This window comes from Rattus rattus, chromosome 5 (assembly GCF_011064425.1).
Source record: "Rattus rattus isolate New Zealand chromosome 5, Rrattus_CSIRO_v1, whole genome shotgun sequence".
NCBI lineage: Eukaryota > Metazoa > Chordata > Mammalia > Rodentia > Muridae > Rattus > Rattus rattus.
The window spans coordinates 140,907,985-140,927,164 of record NC_046158.1 but is presented as its reverse complement, the minus strand read 5'-3'; the positions used below and the strand labels follow the sequence as shown (position 1 = coordinate 140,927,164).

Sequence of the window (19,180 nt, the reverse complement as noted above, 5' to 3'; positions counted from 1 at the left end):
TCTTGAGGTACTTGAACTATTAGCTCCTTGGTATTAAATAGTAGGAGATGAACACAGGCAAGTGAAAAATGGGCCATGTCTTAAAGAATATGAAAAAGTATTAAAATGCATTGATTTCTGCAAGGAGCTAAGGTAGACGTTAAAAATGGAGAGAAAGGATTGCCATCAGACTTGTAAAGGTCATCCTGGTGACAGTGAGGCAAATGTCCTGGAGGTGGGGTGGGCGAAACTTCACAAGACAGGTCTTGGTTTTCCACAGAAACCACGCTTCTAGAAAAGTACACAAAATACTGATACACACCAGGACTTCAGTTACACATACACACACATACACACACATGTGCATACATATATGCACACACATGTATATACACACACTCACACACATACATAAACACATACACATACACACATACATATACATACACTCACACACATATAAACATACGTAAACACATATACACACACTCTCACACACGTACCCACCTACCCAAACATACACACACATGTACATTCACTTGGAGAATTACCAGGCAATTAAAAAGAAAAACTGGAATGACCACCTCCTTAAAATAAAGGTGTAGGAGAGTGTTACATTCTTTTTTCCCCATTAATTTATTTATTCACATTACATCCTAATCATAGCCCCTTTCCCTCCTCTCCTGAGTTCCACCCTCACAAACCCCTCTCCCAATTATCTCCTCCCCTTCTCCTCAGAGAAGGAGACTCCCCTTCCCCCCATGGATACCAACCTGCCCTGGTAGGTCACATCAGGACTAAAGGCATCTTCTCCCACTGAGGCCTAACAAGACAGCCCAGGTAGGGGAAGGGAATCCAAAGGCAGGGAACAGAGTCAGAGACAGCCCCCGCTCCAGCTGTTACGGGATGCACATGAAGACCAAGGTACACATCTGCTACATATGTGTACAGGGTCTAGGTCCAACCCATGCATGTTCTTTCACTGGTGATTCAGTCTCTGTGAGCCCTCATGGAACCAGGTTGGTTGACTCTGTAGGTCTTCTTGTGGTGACTTTGACCTCTCCTGATCACTCAATCCTTCCCACCACTCTTCCACAAGATTCCCCAAGTTCTACCTGATGTTTGGCTGTGGGACTCTGAATCTGTCTCCCTCTGCTCCTAGATGAAGCTTCTCAGGAGACAGTTATGCTGGCCTCTCTGCAATCACAGCAGAGAATCTTTAATAGTGTCAGGGGATAGTCTCTCCCATTGGATGGGTCTCAAGTTGGGCTAGTCATTGGTCGGCCATCCCCTCAATTTCTACTCCATCTTTATCCCTGAGCATCTTGTAGGCAGGACAAAGTTTGAGTCGAAGGTTTTGTGGGTGAGTTGGTGGCCCCCTCCCTACACTGGAAGTCCTGCCTATCTACAGGAGATGACCACTTCCATTTTTATCTCATAATCTGCTAGGAGTCTTAGCTGGGGTCGCCCCATAGATTCCTGGGATGCTCCCTGTCCCAGGTCTCTGGCTTGTCCCAGAGATGCCTCCCACTGACTTCCGTTCTCCCTCCCAGCCCTCTTTCACTCTCATCCCCTATTTGATCCCCATCCCTGTTCCCTTCCTCACCCTTCTCCCACCTAGTCCCCCACCCTCCACCCAGCTCCAATGTGTGTTTTATTCCTCTTTCTGAGTGAGATTCAAGCATCCTCCCTTGAGTCCCCCTTGTTACTTAGCTTCTCTGAGTCTGTGGACTGTAGCGTGTTTATCCTGTACTTTATGGCTGATGTCCATTTATAAGTAAGTACATGCCATGAGTGTTTTTCTGGGTCTGGGTTACCTCACTCAGGATATTTTCTGTTTTTAAGCTCTGGGTATTGATTAGGTCTTCTGCCTTGCTTCATATTTTCTTGGTTAATCGATAGTTTGAGAGCTTGATACCTGAAAGTCTTTGGATATGTTTGATTTAGCAATGAGTGTCATTATTCAGATAATATCTCATTGGGACAGTTCAGTTTTTGCTAGGTGAAAACCCCTTTTCATCTTCAGGGTCTTTGATCTGGGTGAGATGAAATTCCTTCTGATCTGCAGATGTGACAGAGGCTTAGAAAGTAAGAGACTCATTCCAGACTACCAGAGTCACTCCTGTCCCTACTACAGTGGGGACCCCAGTGGTGACTCTTCAACCAGCTGTGCCCTGTCAGAGACATCTACTTTCGGATGTGATCTCTGGCTGTTGTTACTATAACCCTATCATTCTGTCCTGTCACTAACCTTTCAAGTTAATCTATTAGCATAGGTTTATCTAACAACTCAATATGATTGCTATGCTTTATGAAAATACACTTGGATCACACGTTCTTTGATTTAAAGATGTAAATCTCAGCATGTATGCTCAATCAGCCCTCCCCATCCAAAGAAATTCCCTATTGCTCTTAGAATAAAGTTTAAATGTACCTCATAGTATGTAAAGGCCCCAAATGAGCTAACTTCTATTTACATCTTTAGTGCGTGTGTGTGTGTGTGTGTGTGTGTGTGTGTGTGTACACATGCACATGTGCACGTGCAGTTGCAAACATGAACACACAAATTTATGGATGCATATGTGTGAGGGGTACACATACATGCAAATGAACACGAGTAGAGACCAGAGGTCAATGTCAGGTGCTTCTTTTTCAATCCAGCGTATTCACTGATTGTCTAGACTGACTGCTCAGTGAGCCCCTGGGACTTGCTGCTCTCCCTGCCCTCAATACTTGAGTTACAAAGCTATGCCGCCATGGACAGCTCTTCCACATGGATGCTAAGGACGTAAAGTCAGGTCCTCATTCATCCATAGCAAACAAAATTTACTGAGAGAGAAACCTCTTTATACCTTATTTTTGAGGTAAGACCTCTCATTGAACCTGTAGCTCACTAATTTTTCTGATGAACAAGCTCCAGGGATCTTCCAGTCTCCACTTTCTCGGGGCTGGGATTACAGGAAGTTAACACCACACCCATATTTGTTTCTGTGGATACTAGGGATCAAACTCGGGTCCTCATGCTTATGTGGCAAGCACTTTACCAGCTGAACATTTTCCAAGCCCTGTGGACAACTTTAATTTTATCTCTAACCACTGACTGGCTCACTTAACACAGCCCAGAAATATTAACTTTCCCCCTATCCTTTGAACACAGACACATTTTTAACATTATGGCTTCAATTATGTTGCCTTTTCAAAGGATATTCTTCTCCTCTACCTTTTATTTTCTTTGGCCACCATTCCTCCTTTAGGTCTGCGATTAAATGTTAACTTGGAGGGGTTTTCGAGATATCTAATCTAAACAAGTTCTAACTCTTTATTTACAATTTTTAATTTTGATGAAAACCTAATTATATTGCTTTCCCCTTATCCCTTTCCTGCCTCCAACCCCTCCTTTGCCGTCAGCCTCTAATTCCTCCATCTTCTTCTCAAATGGGTAGCCTCTCTTTACTTGTTTATTATTGTTATAGATAGACAGGCAGGCAGGCAAACAGACAGATGTATAAATATGTAAATATAGCCCATTGAATCTGTTGAGTGTTGCTTGTATGTATATGATTTCGGGGATGGCTATTTTGTATTGGATAACCAATTAGGGGCTCTAAGCAGAAGTTCTTTGTCTAGATGTAGGACCATCTAAGACCTTCCTTTCCAACTTAATATGATTATTGGTACTGTCATTGTTTAGGTCATTTTTAGGCAGCCATGTTTTTGAGGTATCATGAATGCAGCATCCCTGTCATTTGCAGACAACACAATCTCACAGCACACTTCCTGGTCCTTTGGATCTTACAATCATTCCATTTCCTCTTCTGTGATGTTTCCTGAGCCTTAAGCGCAGGAGTTGTGTTATGGACACCTCCATTGAGACAAAGCTCCCCCTGATCAGTTGATCTTTGCCTTATGATCAGTTGTGGCTTTCTATGATGACCTCATCTGCTGCAAAGAAAAGCTTTTGTGATTTGATGTGACAGTATACTTATCTATGACTATAAGTTTTAGAATGCAATTAGGAATTTTACAGTTTAGCAAAATAAGTTGTCTGCTAAGATCCATGACCTTACCAGCCCCTGTAGTAGCCGAGATTTCTAGTATCAGACATGATTTCCTCTCTGTTTTGAGGCTCGTAAGTTCAGTTAGACAGTGGTTGTGTAACACCCAGATATAAGTACCACTATTGCCCCTTCATGGATATCTCGCCACAGTGTTTATTATCATGCTTCATCACAATTGGATAACAGTGCTGTCTGTGTACTTTGCCTCTCAGTATGTATCGGGAATGCCACATTTGAAAAGGCTTGCTTATTCTTCCAAATGTTTCGTGGCCAATATCAGCATCTTTAACCAGTAAAATCATAGCATGTGAAATATTCACCTCTGTTTTGGCCACCAGTGAATTCTTGGAGATTGTGATGGTATATGGTATAGAATAGATAACAGATAATTATGTGTTCGATGAATCATTTATTAACTTTTGTAATCAAGATGGGCCATGGTGGTTCATTTTTAATTATTCAACATTCAAGCAACTATTCTTATACATTGCTAGAAATGTGAAGGATTGATGACCAGAAGATTTCTAAAGTCGCTCCTAGCTTTTAATGCTATAGTGGAGGAAGGAGGATCAAAGAAGTCATTGTGCTGGTCTGGAAAGGGCATTGGATACTTTTTGTGTGTCATTTTTTAGAAAGCTATCATTCTGGTTCTTTGGCTTTGCCATTAGTTCTAAAGTTCCCATCCCCCAAAACTCACTTCCTTGGGTTCCATCACATAGAAACATTCTTTGGAACCACTTTGAGAGCCCTAGTGCTTCCTTCTTGTGACCTCTCCCTGTGTCTTTCGAAAGGTCTTAAATTGCTAATGTCTAATCCTTCCCCAGTCACAGATTGTCTGTCTTCCATTTTATGCCTTTATGAGTCTTCTTAATGCCTGGCAGAGCCTGAAAAGTTATTTTCTTTTTCTGTATTAAGCAGTATCCTTTGTCTATTAAGTTGTGTTAGTAAAAAGGTACTAACATTTATCAACTCCTAACTATATGCCAAGGACTATGCTAGATCCTGTCTTGTGTTATACCATATATTCTTCATCTGTGAGGTGATGGTTGGTTACTAATGGAACTCAGCTTCTTTGGCAAGGGTAGAGATTGAGATTCTGATAGACTATATAACTTCCTTGGTGCCACATAGCTATCAAGTGGCAAATCTTGTTTGAAAACTAATCTTTTGATTGCATATGATTCTGCTATGATAATGACCTCTCCCCCAGATAGTGAGAAATAATCACATACTCCCCTGGGCCACTGAACCAATGGCTCACTTAGAACAGTGATGTCTTTAAATCCTAAAATGCAGTCTATTCCTAACTCTATTTGTTAGAGTCCACTAAACCTTTCAGATGCTGGTGACATGGTCTTATTCAACAATGCTTCTTGGGCAACTGTTCACTACATACTAACATGTCATAGTTCTGGTTCCACATCAGTGAATAACACAAAAATATAAGATTGCTTTATGAATCTTTCTGAAGGCCACGCTCCAATAGTAGAGGAATTGGAGAGACAATGAGAAACAGACAATAAAAGATGAATAAATTATGTAACATGATAGAAATGGCAAATGCTCTGAAACTGTGGGACAGCCTGAATGTCATTCAGATCAGTCACAAGTAGTCAAGGGTTTTGACCTTGCAGAAGTTGGAATTTGACCAAAGACTTTAGGAAGACAGGAGAGATGTGTCAGAAAAGCATCCCTGCTAGAGGATTCCAAAACAAGTGTGCCTGATGTGTTGGTACAAAGTCTACAAAGCCAAGATCCCGTCTTAGCTTTGAAGGTCTAGAGAACAAGGTTTTAATGATAAAAAATGTTTATAATTGTGTGAACTTATCAGTCCACTGAGTGGAACATTTGAGAAATAGGGCCTTCTCTGAATTCAAATACTTCAAAAGATACTGCTGTGAAGGAATGGAGTCCATAATTCTTTCCAAGAACAACAAAGACACTGGGGGCAGAAAGCAAGTGACCCAGGGCAGGACATGGTGATCTCCCTGAGCTCTAGCTCCCCTTCAGAGTCTGACACTTCCAAGCCAGTCTGACTGTCTTAGTCCTGCTTGGCAAGGAGCCCAGTTCAACACTGTTAAGGATGCTGGCTGGTATAGTCACGTCCGCTGCTGTGTTCTGAGTTTGGTCTTTGTTGTTGTTGTTGTTGTTGTTGGTGGTGGTGGTGGTGGTGGTGGTGGTGGTGGTGGTGGTGGTGGTTGGTTGGTTGGTTGGTTGGTTGGTTGGTTGGTTTTTTTAATGACCAGAGATGTGCTATGGATTCAGTCACAATCCCAAGTCATTATTTAGTGTGGAAATTTATTAGGTAAGCTGTTGTTTAGCAAATTCAAATTCATCACATTACACTTTTTACTTAGCAGAATCACTTCATTAGTTCCTTATTACTGGAATTGACTGTCAATTATGTGGTTAATTCATTTACTTAAGAAATGAATTTTTTTCAATCAGGGCAAAGTCATTCAAAGCGCATTGTTAACTCTTTAACGATTAAAGATTGCTGTCAATGCCAATTCATGTCATCAGGAAAAATCACACATTTCTTTCCCTTGAAATATCAGATTCCGGAAAAAAACAGTATGAAAAAGTAAAGAGAGTGTAGCTTAGGGCCTAATATAAATTAGAAACGTTCACTAAATAGACCAGGAGAACTGGCGAAGGTAAGCAAGGTCAGCTAGAAGCTTTACTTGTACCCACTGAAATTATTATAATAAGAACACTTTTTTTAAGTTTATGTTTTTGTTGTTATTGTATCTTTGGGCTCTCACAAAAACATTGTGAGGTGATTTTAAGATCTGTGATTGGCAGCCTCTAGGATGACCTCAGTGATTCTTGCCATATATTCTGTCAGTGTACCATCCCCTTCCTATGAGAGCAGGCCACATCTATGACCAGCTTCTAAGGCTTGGACAATGACATGAGAAAATGATGTGATGTCACTTAGCTTTGACCATCAGTATTTGTTTGTCCTCAAGGAAAACCATCAGCTTTTGGTGGCTTGGGTTATGTTTGGTTGCCGTTGAACTATATCCAGCTGGACAGTCTCATTTATGAAAGCACAGAGGAAACATTCAATTTTAAGAGAAACCGTAGGACACTCTGTGCGAACAATCTTATTATTTCCTAGAGGTTCCCTGGTGGACTGTCCAGTCCTTTGTCATTCAAAGTGTGCTCTGTCACTAGCATCCTCAGCATCACTGAAGGGCAGCTAAAAATTCATATCCGTAAGCTACAGCCAGATCTACACAACCAGAATCACTTTACACTATCTCATAGACATAAAGGTCAGGGAAACATTAGTCTAATTCAATTTATTAACCAAAACTAAGAAAAACAGAGTTGAGGAAAATTAGATAATTCGGTAGCAAACTTGGGATGAAGAATCTGGTCTTGGAGTTCCCAAGTCATTCTTTCTACTCTATCAAAGTCGTGTTGTCTGTGTAGCTAGCTGGACCCTCAAACTCTTCCTAAGTACCCAGGATACAGTTTGAAATGGGCAAGGAAACCTTGTGCCTCGTTTTAAAGAGCTGTTACACATTTACATTTTCTCTCCCAGGCAAGGTTAGTTGTTTCATCTTCTCTTTCTTCCCCATCAATAAAAGGCAAAGTCACCTGTCAGCCTGGAGATTGGAAAACCTGTCAAAATTGAAACTTTCTTGTTTAGCTAAATATTACTCTGCAACTATTTTGCATGCCTTTGTCTCATTACAATTTTGATGAATGAGAGAAAAAATAAGCCCATTTCTTTAGAGGAAAGCATTTCTTAGGCGTTTGATGTTTCCTCCATCCTATCAGTGTGAGAGTTTTGGAAGTTAGCGATAACGTGCCCACGCTCTCTCACATGCACACACACCGCTGAGATGTGTTTTCAGTGCGTGCACAGTAACTTTAGGACCAATGAGAAACTTCCGATCATTTCTAGCCTAAGCTGACGTCACACTGAAATAGAGATGGATGCTGAAACCCACTAGAAGCTCATTTGGAAGAAGCATACTTTTAGGTAAATGTGGTTTGCCACTTCTTCACAAACGAAATAGAAGCAGGGAGCATAGGACAGTAGACAGCCTGAGCCATGTTTATCAGCAAGTTAGAGGACAGACCTGTCACAGAACAAGATGCTGGTGCCAAATCAGATCCCAGAGATACGCTGGTGCACCAGGCATGTGGCGTCAACTGCCGCAGAGCTTACAGTCAGGTAAAGGACGCAGATATGAGATAGCTTCACTGTCAGTCAGTCACTCTTACTATTCACGAAGATGACACATGTCCAAGGAGATACACTGTAATTCGTGAATGCGATGCGATTGTCAGGATATAATGTAGGATCCTCAGATGGAAACAGACAGCGGTGTCTTTCTTGATATCTTTATTCAGAAAAGGCAGGAAAAAAGAGATAATCATCACCTAGAGTCTTCTGCTAATATTTTACTAGACTTATTTTGTCATCTATCTCCTTATCTGTTAATCCATCTTGATTACATTATGCCTGTCAAAGAGAGTTTCAGACATCTGTACGTTTCCCCTTTCTTCTGGTACTGAACTGTACATCACTCAGGCATTTATTTTTTTCCCTTTGAAATAATTTTTTACTGAAAATAGGATCTTCTCTCCTATCCTGACCACATTTTTTCCTCCCGCCATACCTCCTAGCTCCCTCCCACCTCCTCTTCTCCCCAGACCCACTCCTGCTCCATTTCCTTTTCAGAAAAGATCAAGCCTCCAAGAGACAACAGCCAGACAGGACAAAACATATAATAAAACAAGGCAAAAGCCCTCAGATTGAGGCTAGATAAGGCAACCCAATAGGAGGAAAGGAGTCTTGAGAGCAAGCAAATGAGTCAGAGATGCGCTCCTTCCCACTGTTGGGAGTCTCACAAGAACAACAAGCTAATAGCCACAGCGTATGTGCAAAGAACCTGGTGCAGGCCCAGAGCATCTTTGGAATTGTGGGCATGCTGTTTTCAGCCACTCGGAGAGAAAGGTGATAGAGGACCCTGGCCATGCAGATAAGGAACCCTCTAGTCCTTTTCTGTCATACTAACAGAGACACGATGGTCAAACACGTCCCCATCTTCAAAGATTTTTCTAATTGAAGTAACAGCTTCATTCATTATATCATTTTTCAAGTATATAGATTTTCCAATGCAGAGAGTCCAAGTAGTCAACAGTCTTAGTTCCTTTTCTATCATTGTGCTAAGAAACCATGACCAAAGCAACAGCAGAAAAAAAATGTATTGGGCCTACAGTTTTAGAGGGTGAGTCCATGATCGTCATGGCAGGGAACGTGGAGTATGCAGGCAGACACGGCACTGAGAAGCAGCCGAGAGCTTACATCCTGAACCACATGCATGAGGCAGAGGGACCTAACTGAGAACGGTGTTGGCTTTTGAGACCTTAAAACCCACCCCTTGTACCATATTTCCTCTAACAAGGCCACACATCTTAATCATTCCCAGATAGTTCCATCATCTGGAGACCAAGCATTCAAATATATGAGCCCATGGGGTGAGCATGGTTCTCATTCAAAGCACCACACAGTCCTAGCCAACTCAGGATCTCCCTTGGAGAATACAGCAGCTAAGGCTGCCCTGGGAGCAATGGTCTGGAACAAAGTAAGTAAGACAACATGAATCTTCCTTCGACTAGTTTTTTGTTGTTGTTTTTTTTTTTTAATGCTGGTTGTTGTTCTGTCAAAAACAGCAATGACATCAGGTCCCATCTGCAGCCCCTTGTGAAGCTTCAATCAGTCCCTTTATCTATGACTCATTCCCTTCCTCATATAATCTCATTCTTACTTTATACATAAATGTTTCCTAAATACCACCCCCAAGTTGTCCTTTTGTGCTTACAGAAATATCAAAACTGCACAAATTATATGTCTTCATTACTTCTGCCTGGAGTGAATTACTGACCAAGATACATTTTTCAGATTTCCTGGCAGATTTTATTTGTACTAGCATGTCACAACCACGTACTGTTGTTCTATAAATTCTCAGCGATATTCATCTATCTGATGTTCAACAACCTTAGACCTTCTTCCTTTGACATACTCCAGTCTCCCTTGGTAAACCATATACTCCCTGAAGGCCAGTCCCTATCAGCCAATATTTTTTACCATATTTTCTCATTGGTTTGTACAGCAGTTTTGAATGGTATTTCATTGTCTGCTTTGGGGTATTTTTTTTTAGGTGAAAGTTCAGCATTTTTTCCAGGTCTATTATTTTCTAACATAAATGGCTCTGAAAGTAAAACTGAATAGAGCACATACAAGAACGGAACAGTAGACATATCTTACTAAAAGGACTCTTGTTCCCACTGAGCTAAAACATCTTAAAAGCCCACAATTATATCCCTTCCTCTTTGTGGTCCAACAATATGTTTGCAGGCTCCCATAGTCAACCTTCAGCTTGATGTCTTATTTCCTGGTTAGAACGGTAAGTGGTTAAGACCACACAACACTCTTCACATGGCTTCTGCCTCACTGAACACCCTTCATTTTGGCTTCAATTATATTAAGTGTATAAAACCCAGGCTGCAGAACACTGGTCTTAGCTCTTCTGCTATTTCCCGCTGACTTTCATGAAATTGTGACAAAAAGAGAAATCAAAGTTTTCAAAAAATATGTAATAGTGAAACTCATTCACCAAATGAAATCCTCTTGGGAAGTCTATCTTTTAAAACATTTCACAAAGGCAGTTAGATCTGGTTGGAGCAGAAGTAAAAGATAACCAAGCATACACACACACATACAGACACACACACACACACACACACACACACTTGCTCACACACACTCACAAGTGCACAAAGCCCTTCCCAATGCCCCAATTCACTCTGATCCACAAGAACAACTCTGAAATGAGTCCGATTTCCCAGCACTGTGTCAGCTATTACAACGCTAAGTCTATACACTGATATTTTGCTTATTTCCTGCAGACCAGATGAGTGAAACGTCTTACTTGGATATCTACTCAAAACAAAACTACCAACCCCAACTGCTGATCGATCACACCAGTCAAGACTGGTGGTCTTCAATCAGAATCATGTGGGTCTCTGGGGCACTGCTGTCAAGTGAATGCCCAGTTGACTATTGTGGTTCCATGAGAGCCTACATTAGAGAGATGGGAACCCATCTGTGAGTCCCTGACAACATGGAGTATTTCCCCAAAACACTTGCTTGATTTCATAGTTGCTGCGGTCACCAGACCTCAGAGCAGACACAGGAAAGGGACACCAAGACTGGTGTTCTGCTGCAGGATTAACCCTTGGAACAGAACTGTCTGCATCTAGATTGCTGTCCCTCCATTTCCTGACTGAATGTTCTATGATAGCTCTGAGGTTTCAGCTTTGGGAGGAGCTGGGGGAAGGACATATAGAAGCCTCACATATGATGTCATCACTATGTGTTATCCATACTGTCTGGTCCTGGCCTTGTCCTCAAGAGAACTTACGTGTGCAGCATGGCTTCCCCTGGCATTCCTCATTTACCAGCCAAGCATGCCCTACCACTCTACCAGTTTATCTGTTTCTTTCCTCACAATCAATTTTTTGTAAAAGATTTGTTATTAGTTTACTATTTTCAAAGCTAAGAGACAGATTTTCCTTTGCTTTAGCCTCTCTCCTGTATCCTTAACGTCTCCATATCCCATTACTTTCAGTGTTTGGATGTTTTATGGACTTTCTACTTTCAAAGGACTATATTTTTCAGCTCTAGAAGTTGACTTTGTAGTTTTCAAATCCGCTTCCCTGTCTCTGCTCTGTGTCTTGTATCTATTCCATGTTCATATTTCTTCCTCCCCCCTTTAATCCATCCAAATGTATTTATTTTATGGTGTCTACAAATATCTTATTATTTTCAATTCTTGGGAGGCATGTTTCTCAGCATCGTGTCTGCAGCTTCGCCCTCACAGGGATAAACTTGTCATTTTCAGTGTTTTATTTTTCTACTGTGAGTTCATCTTTAGCGGAGATGGTTTTGTTCCAAGGTAACTAATGTGTCTTAAATTATGAAAATGCCTCTATAGACTGGTCACTCATTTGCCTGTAAGATCAGGGAGATTTCCAGGAGTCTTGGGGTTTATAAATTAAATTCTAGGTTTACAGTAGCTCTGTCACACAAGTAACAAGTGTTTTGGGGTGTGTGTGTGTGTGTGTGTGTGTGCGTGTGTGTGTTTGTGTGCATGTGCATGTGTGAGTGTGTGTGTGTGTGTGTGTGTGTGTGTGTGTGTGTGTGTTTAAATTATGGTTGTAACTACACCCATCATAACAGGACCTGAACAATGACCACACCAATAAACATGATGTTGTAGAAAGTGTATCTCATGGGGCCTTAACTCTAAACAAAGAACTACAGGTAACTAGAAATGCCAAGAGCTGGAAAAATAGTCATTTTAAAGGATTAAGTCCCCAATGGTCATCCCATACCAAGTGACCAGCTCTGAAATAATATACACACAAGGAACACTAAATGATCCGAGTAGGTTATATTTATACATTTACACATCTATACATTTATATAACAGAGAAAGAAGCCATGAATTCGAAAAGGAGTGAGGGAGGAGAGTACAAGAAGGAGGCAGAAGGGGGAAAGAGAAGATGAGAAATGATGTACTTATATTTAAATTCTAAAGAATAAAACTTATTTTAAATTGTTTTAGTAATTAACTTTTAATTATTTTGTTTTACCCTTGGGGAATCTACTCATTGTGCAGATTAATGACATTGGACGGAATATTTCAACACATTATGGTACATACACTGGCCAAGGGTAACTTGTCTTTCCCATTTCTCCTCCCAGGGACAACATGGCCCAGCCTCTGGTTATCACTAATATACATCCAGGTTGCTGTCCTTTTCAGCTCTTGCAGATAAAGGGAAGCGTATGGGTCTAGTTTTTCTTTGCCTGGCTTATTCCACTGAACATAAAGTCCTCCATTTACAGGCATTTTGCTGTAAATGGTGGCCTTCCTGTCCTTATTATTTCTATTATTTAAAACAATTAAAACTTTTAATGTATTCATATCATATTCTTCCTCTTCTCCAAGACCTCGTAGATCCTCTCCCCCACCACCACCCACATAACTTTAAGTTCTTTCTCAAAAGTAGAAGAAAATTCAATACAGCCATCAACAACCCCTAAAATAAAAAATTAAACAACACACACACACACACACACACACACACACACACACACAAAGTATAACCAAACAAAAGAGCATGCATGCATGCCTCTGAACATGAGGCCTACCCTCGAGTAGTTGACTCATTGGAGAAAACTGATCTTTCTTCCCCCAGCAGGCATAAATAATTACTGTTTGATTATTGACTTTTACCCTAGTGGCTAGATTTGCACTCACTCATTGAAAGAATCTATAATAAAATAAAATATAATAGAGTAAAACAAAACACATCACATCAACATTGGACAGGACCAAGGAAAAGAGCCCCCCAAAAAGGGCATAAGAATCAAAGATCCACTAGTTTGCATACCCAGGAACCCCATAAAAACAGTAAACTGGAAGCCATGATCTAAGCACAGAAGACCTCGTACAGACCAATGCAGGCCCTGTGCATGCTGCTGCCTCAGACCCTGAGTTTATAGGAGCCTGGCTCCTGTTGATTTAGAGAGCCTTATTTTCTTAGTGTCCTCCCTCCCCTCTGGCCCTTACACTCTTCCTGCCTCCTCTTCCACAGGATCTCTTGAGCTCTGAGGGGAGAGACTTGGTGAAGACATCTCATTTAGGGTTGAGTGTTCTATAGCCTCTCATTCTCTGTGTAATGTTTGGCTGTGCATCTCTACATATGTTCCCATCTGCTCTAGGAGGAAGCTTCTCTGAGGACGACTGAGTAAGGTTCTAATCTACAAGTAGAGCAGAATATCATTAGGAGTCATTTTATCACTATATTTTTTAAGACCAGTATTATTTGGTTTTACCTTAAGTTCCTGGGCTAACTAGTCTAGGCTTCTTGGTCACCAATGCAGTGTTGGTTAGGAATTCTAACTCATGGAGTAAGCTTTAAGTCCAACCAGCTATTGGTTGGTTAGTCCCACAAGCTTTATGCCACCATTGCCCTAGCCTATCTTGCAGGTAGTACACCATTACAGATAAAGGGTTTATGGCCGGCTTGGCATTTATGTTTCTTCTTTTTTTTAATTATCAGATATTATTTTTCGTGTTTAATAATGATTCGAAATTTGTTCACTCTTTTCTTCCAGAAATAGCGAGGAGTGCTTTCAACATCGCAGCCGCAGCGCTGGGTGCTAATCATCTTCCTTAGGTGCAGTTGGGAACATCAGAGGCTGAGGAGAATGCTCTGGAGGGAAGGATGGGTGAAGGCTGCCTGTCAGTTTTAGGTCGATCTCAGTGGACAAGTCTGTGGGGCATTTCCTTGATTAATGATTGATGTGGGGGGGGTCTGCTATAGGTGGTGCTGCCCCTAGGCAGGTGGTCCCGGGTCCTTTAGCACCAGCTCAACATCCTACTGGCCACTCCACCTAAGATCTCACATGGCTGGTCATCTTTTGTCCCCCACGCTCACCACCCCCCCCAGAGCATGTCAAAAACTGCTTTCCTCTCCTTGAGGCTCTTTGCCTCCTCCCTTCTTTTATGAGAGCAGGCAGACTATGTTTGTATACAAGCACACTGGACATAGGGATGAAGGCTCTCTGTAGGCACTAGCTCTATCATGGTCAATGAGGTTCATAGACGTTATCTTCAGCAACGGGGCCTTGCTGTCAATTTGTGGACAGCAGCCTATAGTCTGGACAACAGCCTGAGTTGTTTGGGGATTCCTGTGGAAACCTTTTGGCCAATAACTTCGCTAGATGTAACCCAATCCCAGTACTGGAAGTTTCATTTGGTGACAAGAGATAGCCAGTTGAGGCCCTGCCTTCTCCAATATTAGCGACTTCATTTAGTTTGACTTCATACATTTATCTATTTTAGGAAGTGCCTACCATATTAGGTTTCCACGCTTACCTTCAAATCTCCCTTACTTTTAGCTGTCCCTGCCCATATTCCTTCCCACAATCCCTTCTTCCCTCTTTTCTCTCTAGCAACCCTTCCATCCATATCTATCTATTCTATTTCCCTTCCGTAATGAGATCTAACTGTTCCCTCTAGTCCCTTATAATACCAGCCCATACTGAACATGCTCAATTGAAAGAAAAAAAACTGTCTTACTATTCTTGCCTTTCCTTATTTCTATATATGCTCCCGAATTTGACTTTCTAAGATTTTCTGAGATTTTAGAAATACATTTTCAAACTGTATTTTTGCTTTCTGTGATATGAGCTAATGTGCCCTAAATAGAAGAAGCCACGTCAGATTGACCGCAATGAACTTAGCGAATTGTCTAACAGTAATAGGAAAATGAACATCAGAATAGGTTCCAGACGGGTTTTCAGGACCCAAGTTCTTTCGGCCCTTTAAGTGTCATCTCATCTTACATTGGTGCCACCCCAAAACTGGTTCCCATCATGAAGACATGACTGTTTTAGAAGTTTTGTTCATCAAACCTAGACAGGATCAAACCTGTATCCAACTGCAGAGACAGGAAACTGGATTAGCCTTCTCAGTTGTAAGAAGTTCCCAAGACGTTCCTCCAATTTCACTGACTGGTCTGGACTGGCAAAGGGAATCAGGATACCCCAATTGACATAAAGGAAGCAGGAGATCCCCATGGGTCTTGGGATAAGTTCCTGGAATATATCAGGAATGTGTAAGCATCCAAATTAACTTGGGGTCCCTACCAGCCAGGAAAGCTCTTCAGCAAAGAGTAAACACAGGCTGCTATTCTTCTAAATAGTGTGAACTTTAAAAAAAACATATAGAATATATTCTTACACTTAGCTAACATGGTGTATTTTTCATGAGCTCCCATTTCTGTCTTATTCATGCTTATTTAATTTTAAAGAAAAGAGAAGTTTCTCTGGTGTTTTGTCTGTGAACACAATAGTGTGCTGCCATTGTTTTACACTGGTGACTTTTGCGCTCCTTCTCTTGTGAGTTAAGTAGGAATGATGGTCATTCACAGTCCCCATTCCAATGCTCAAGCCTCGCCCCTGGCACAAGTGCCAAAGGAGCAGTATAAGTTCCCCCTCAGAGAGGAGGCATGGATTCTCATCAGAAAGAACAACTCAGGATCAGTACCTTGGACACAAGGCTGCTTTAGTTGTCTTTGTCTTTGTCAAAGATTCCAATAGAGAGGTTTGAGGAGGAGAGAACCCCAGAGGAAGCCCTACCTCTCATATTTGGTTGTCAGACTCTTTGATTTCTCGGAGCCTGGAAAGAAAGTAGGAGAAGGTGAGATGTTTCTTTTCTGTTCTTAAGATGAGTGATTTTCTTTTCTTTTTTTTAACCTTGAGGAACAATGACTTTGGGTATGAGATTTCCATTATGTTGTGATCATTTCAGCTCTAAAAACACACGCACACCAGGTAACAATTCTCCATGCTGTTTAGATTTATATGTTCTATTCAATCCATTTGGTCAGGTACTCAAAATCAAGAAAAAGTATTTGAGTCTACGAGTACATTGAGTGACATCAGTTCATCAACTGGGTATGAGATAGCTATGTGTAGTGAGTGTCCCTCCCTCAGAGGCCACAGATCTCATGCACCCATCCTAGAATAACTCTAGCACTCAAAAAATCGAGATAATAATTTTCTATAATATCATATCAAACCACAATCCAACTGCTTCACTTTCTGATTTACCAAAGAAACTACAATCACATCCAACTCAAGGAGGTGGGAAGTCAGAACTGCCTGATTGAAGTTACAAAGATTATTTTGTATAATCGCAGAGATTCTAAAGAAATTTTGATAAAATTGAGTTTTTATCCTTGAGCACATGTTAAGTATGATAGTGGAATAATTTACAGCTACTCTTCCCAAATTCTGGCACTTAGGTTGGTTGACAGACTTAGATCTCAGTTCTATTAAGAGTTTATCTTACAGTTGTATTGCTGTTTGGTGAAAGAAGGGGAGGAAGAATGCCATCTACTGCTGACCTGGTGCTACCTGGAGACTTTCTACAGTGGAATCTCATTTAACTTCTGCAATGACCATCTAGATGATAACGGACTGGAGATGATGGTGGTGACATGTAATAAAAGCCATAACTATCAGTGATTAAATACAAAACTTTTAGGATCTCTATAGCTTATTTGAGGTCTTATCGCTACCAAGTTGTGAATTTCCTGTTTGAATACAAGGTTTTCTCAGACCCTGTACTTTGACTCTCCTGTCTTTTCTGGTTCTGATCACATCCCCACACTAAGCAGGTGATCCACCTCGTCCTCCTTTAACACTCTCTCTCCTCTCAGACTTCATGCTCCCAGCAAGCAGTCTAGGTATTTGCCATCCAATATCTGTGTTTTCCTGCCCTAAAGGGCACATGGATTTGAAAAAATGCATTTTGGTAGATGAGTTAAGAGACTGATAGTGGTATCAGAAATTACAGGAATTTGGTTGACTGGTTCAGACATTTTTGTCTTGACTCTGTGAAGACTTTTAGTGAAAATGACGTGACTCTTTAAAGAGAAGTGTAAAAGCAGAAAAGGGTTATTAGGATGCTGATAGAGTGCTCCTGTCAGAAGGACCCAAACCAGGCAGTAGCAGTGGGAAAAGAAAGCAGAAAGAAGTCAAGGAAAGGAGAAAGAGGCTACTCTGCTGTATTAGTCTTGTTGTTGCTGTTGTTGTTGTTGTTGTCGTTGTTGTTGTTGTCGTTGTTGTTGTTCATTACTATAACAACATACCTGGCACTACATATTTTATAAAGCAAATTAATTCATTTAGCTCAGTTTCGGATGCTGAAAATCTCCTCTGCTCACTGCTGGGGGGGGGGTCTATATTTTAGCATAACAGAAGGAGTCAGGACAGAAACATATACACATAGTGAGAAAGGAAGACAGTGGAAGGGTACAGGCCTGTTTTGCTCTCACTAACAACCCTCTCCAGTATTGAAGTCACCAGGAGACTTTATCTCCTCTCACTATTGCCTCATTGAAAACCATGTTTTCACAGTATACCTTGGGGGACCTCATTCAAACTACACATCTACAGCAGATGCCCCGCCCCACCCCAAGACTGAAGACCATCTGGTTCCTTCCATTGTGTGAATTCTCATGTCCCCGTGGGACATCATACATAATTAATAGAGCTTCCATTCTTCCACTTGGTAATAGGTATTGTTCAGAGAAGTTATCACTGTCTGTGTCTTTGAGTCCTCACACTCATTTCTCCTGTATGAAGGAGCATGGGCAGAGAAACCTAGGCTCAGAAAATCTATCACTTGGCCAAAAACAAGAAATGCGATTGGTCAATCCAGGACCCCAGCCCTGTTCCGTCAGGACCCAAACTCAGCATCTTTCAGGCTATAGACTCTACACCATTTCGGAAATAATTCTACAAACATTTTAACCCAGGCTAACATGTAACAAGCTCCATATGCCCATGATTTTATAGGTTACCTTCATTTGTAATAAAGCCAAGTTTAGAAAATGACTAACTGCTGTCCGCATGCAGCTAGTTACATTCGAAGCAATTGAAATCACAGATGTATGCCTTCGGTCACATTGTGCACATTTTAAGTGCTCTGCAGCTATGGGTGGTAAGACGCTGCCATGCTGAATGGTGAAACTATACAAGCCTTCTGTCGTACAAAGTTTTATTGCAGAGTACTTGGGCTAAAGCTGTCTTACATAAGACCAATATCTCCTTATTTAGAGTTCACTCAAGCTCTAAATAATCCCTCTTTAGGATTTTATCTGGCTCTAGATAGATCTGTGTGTACCTGCATTGTCCAACACAATAGCCATTAGTCACCGGTGTCTGCTGAGCCCTGGAAATATGACCAGTGTGACTGAAATATTCCAGTAGTATAAGGTAGACACTAGATTTCAGAGCTTTTCTATCAGTAAAGAATATAACAGACAACATTAATAATTTTACATTGAGCATATGTTGAACTATTACTTTACATGTCTTGGGCTAAAAAAAAATACTGCTGAAATTAATGACTGATGTTCTTTAATAAAAGCTTATTTAATGTTGCTACAAGAACAATTTCAATTATATCCATGACGTGTCTAGTATTTCCTCCGGACAGGCTGCTGTAGATCCCTTCACCCATCTATGCGCC

At 41.1% G+C, this 19,180-nt stretch overlaps 1 protein-coding gene across 1 annotated transcript in view; it reads left to right on the top strand.

The window, feature by feature from the left end:
- The window catches only part of Ptprt (protein tyrosine phosphatase receptor type T), a 1,079,747-nt gene that overhangs the window by 972,584 nt on the left and 87,983 nt on the right, over window positions 1-19,180 (top strand). The window lies entirely within an intron of this gene.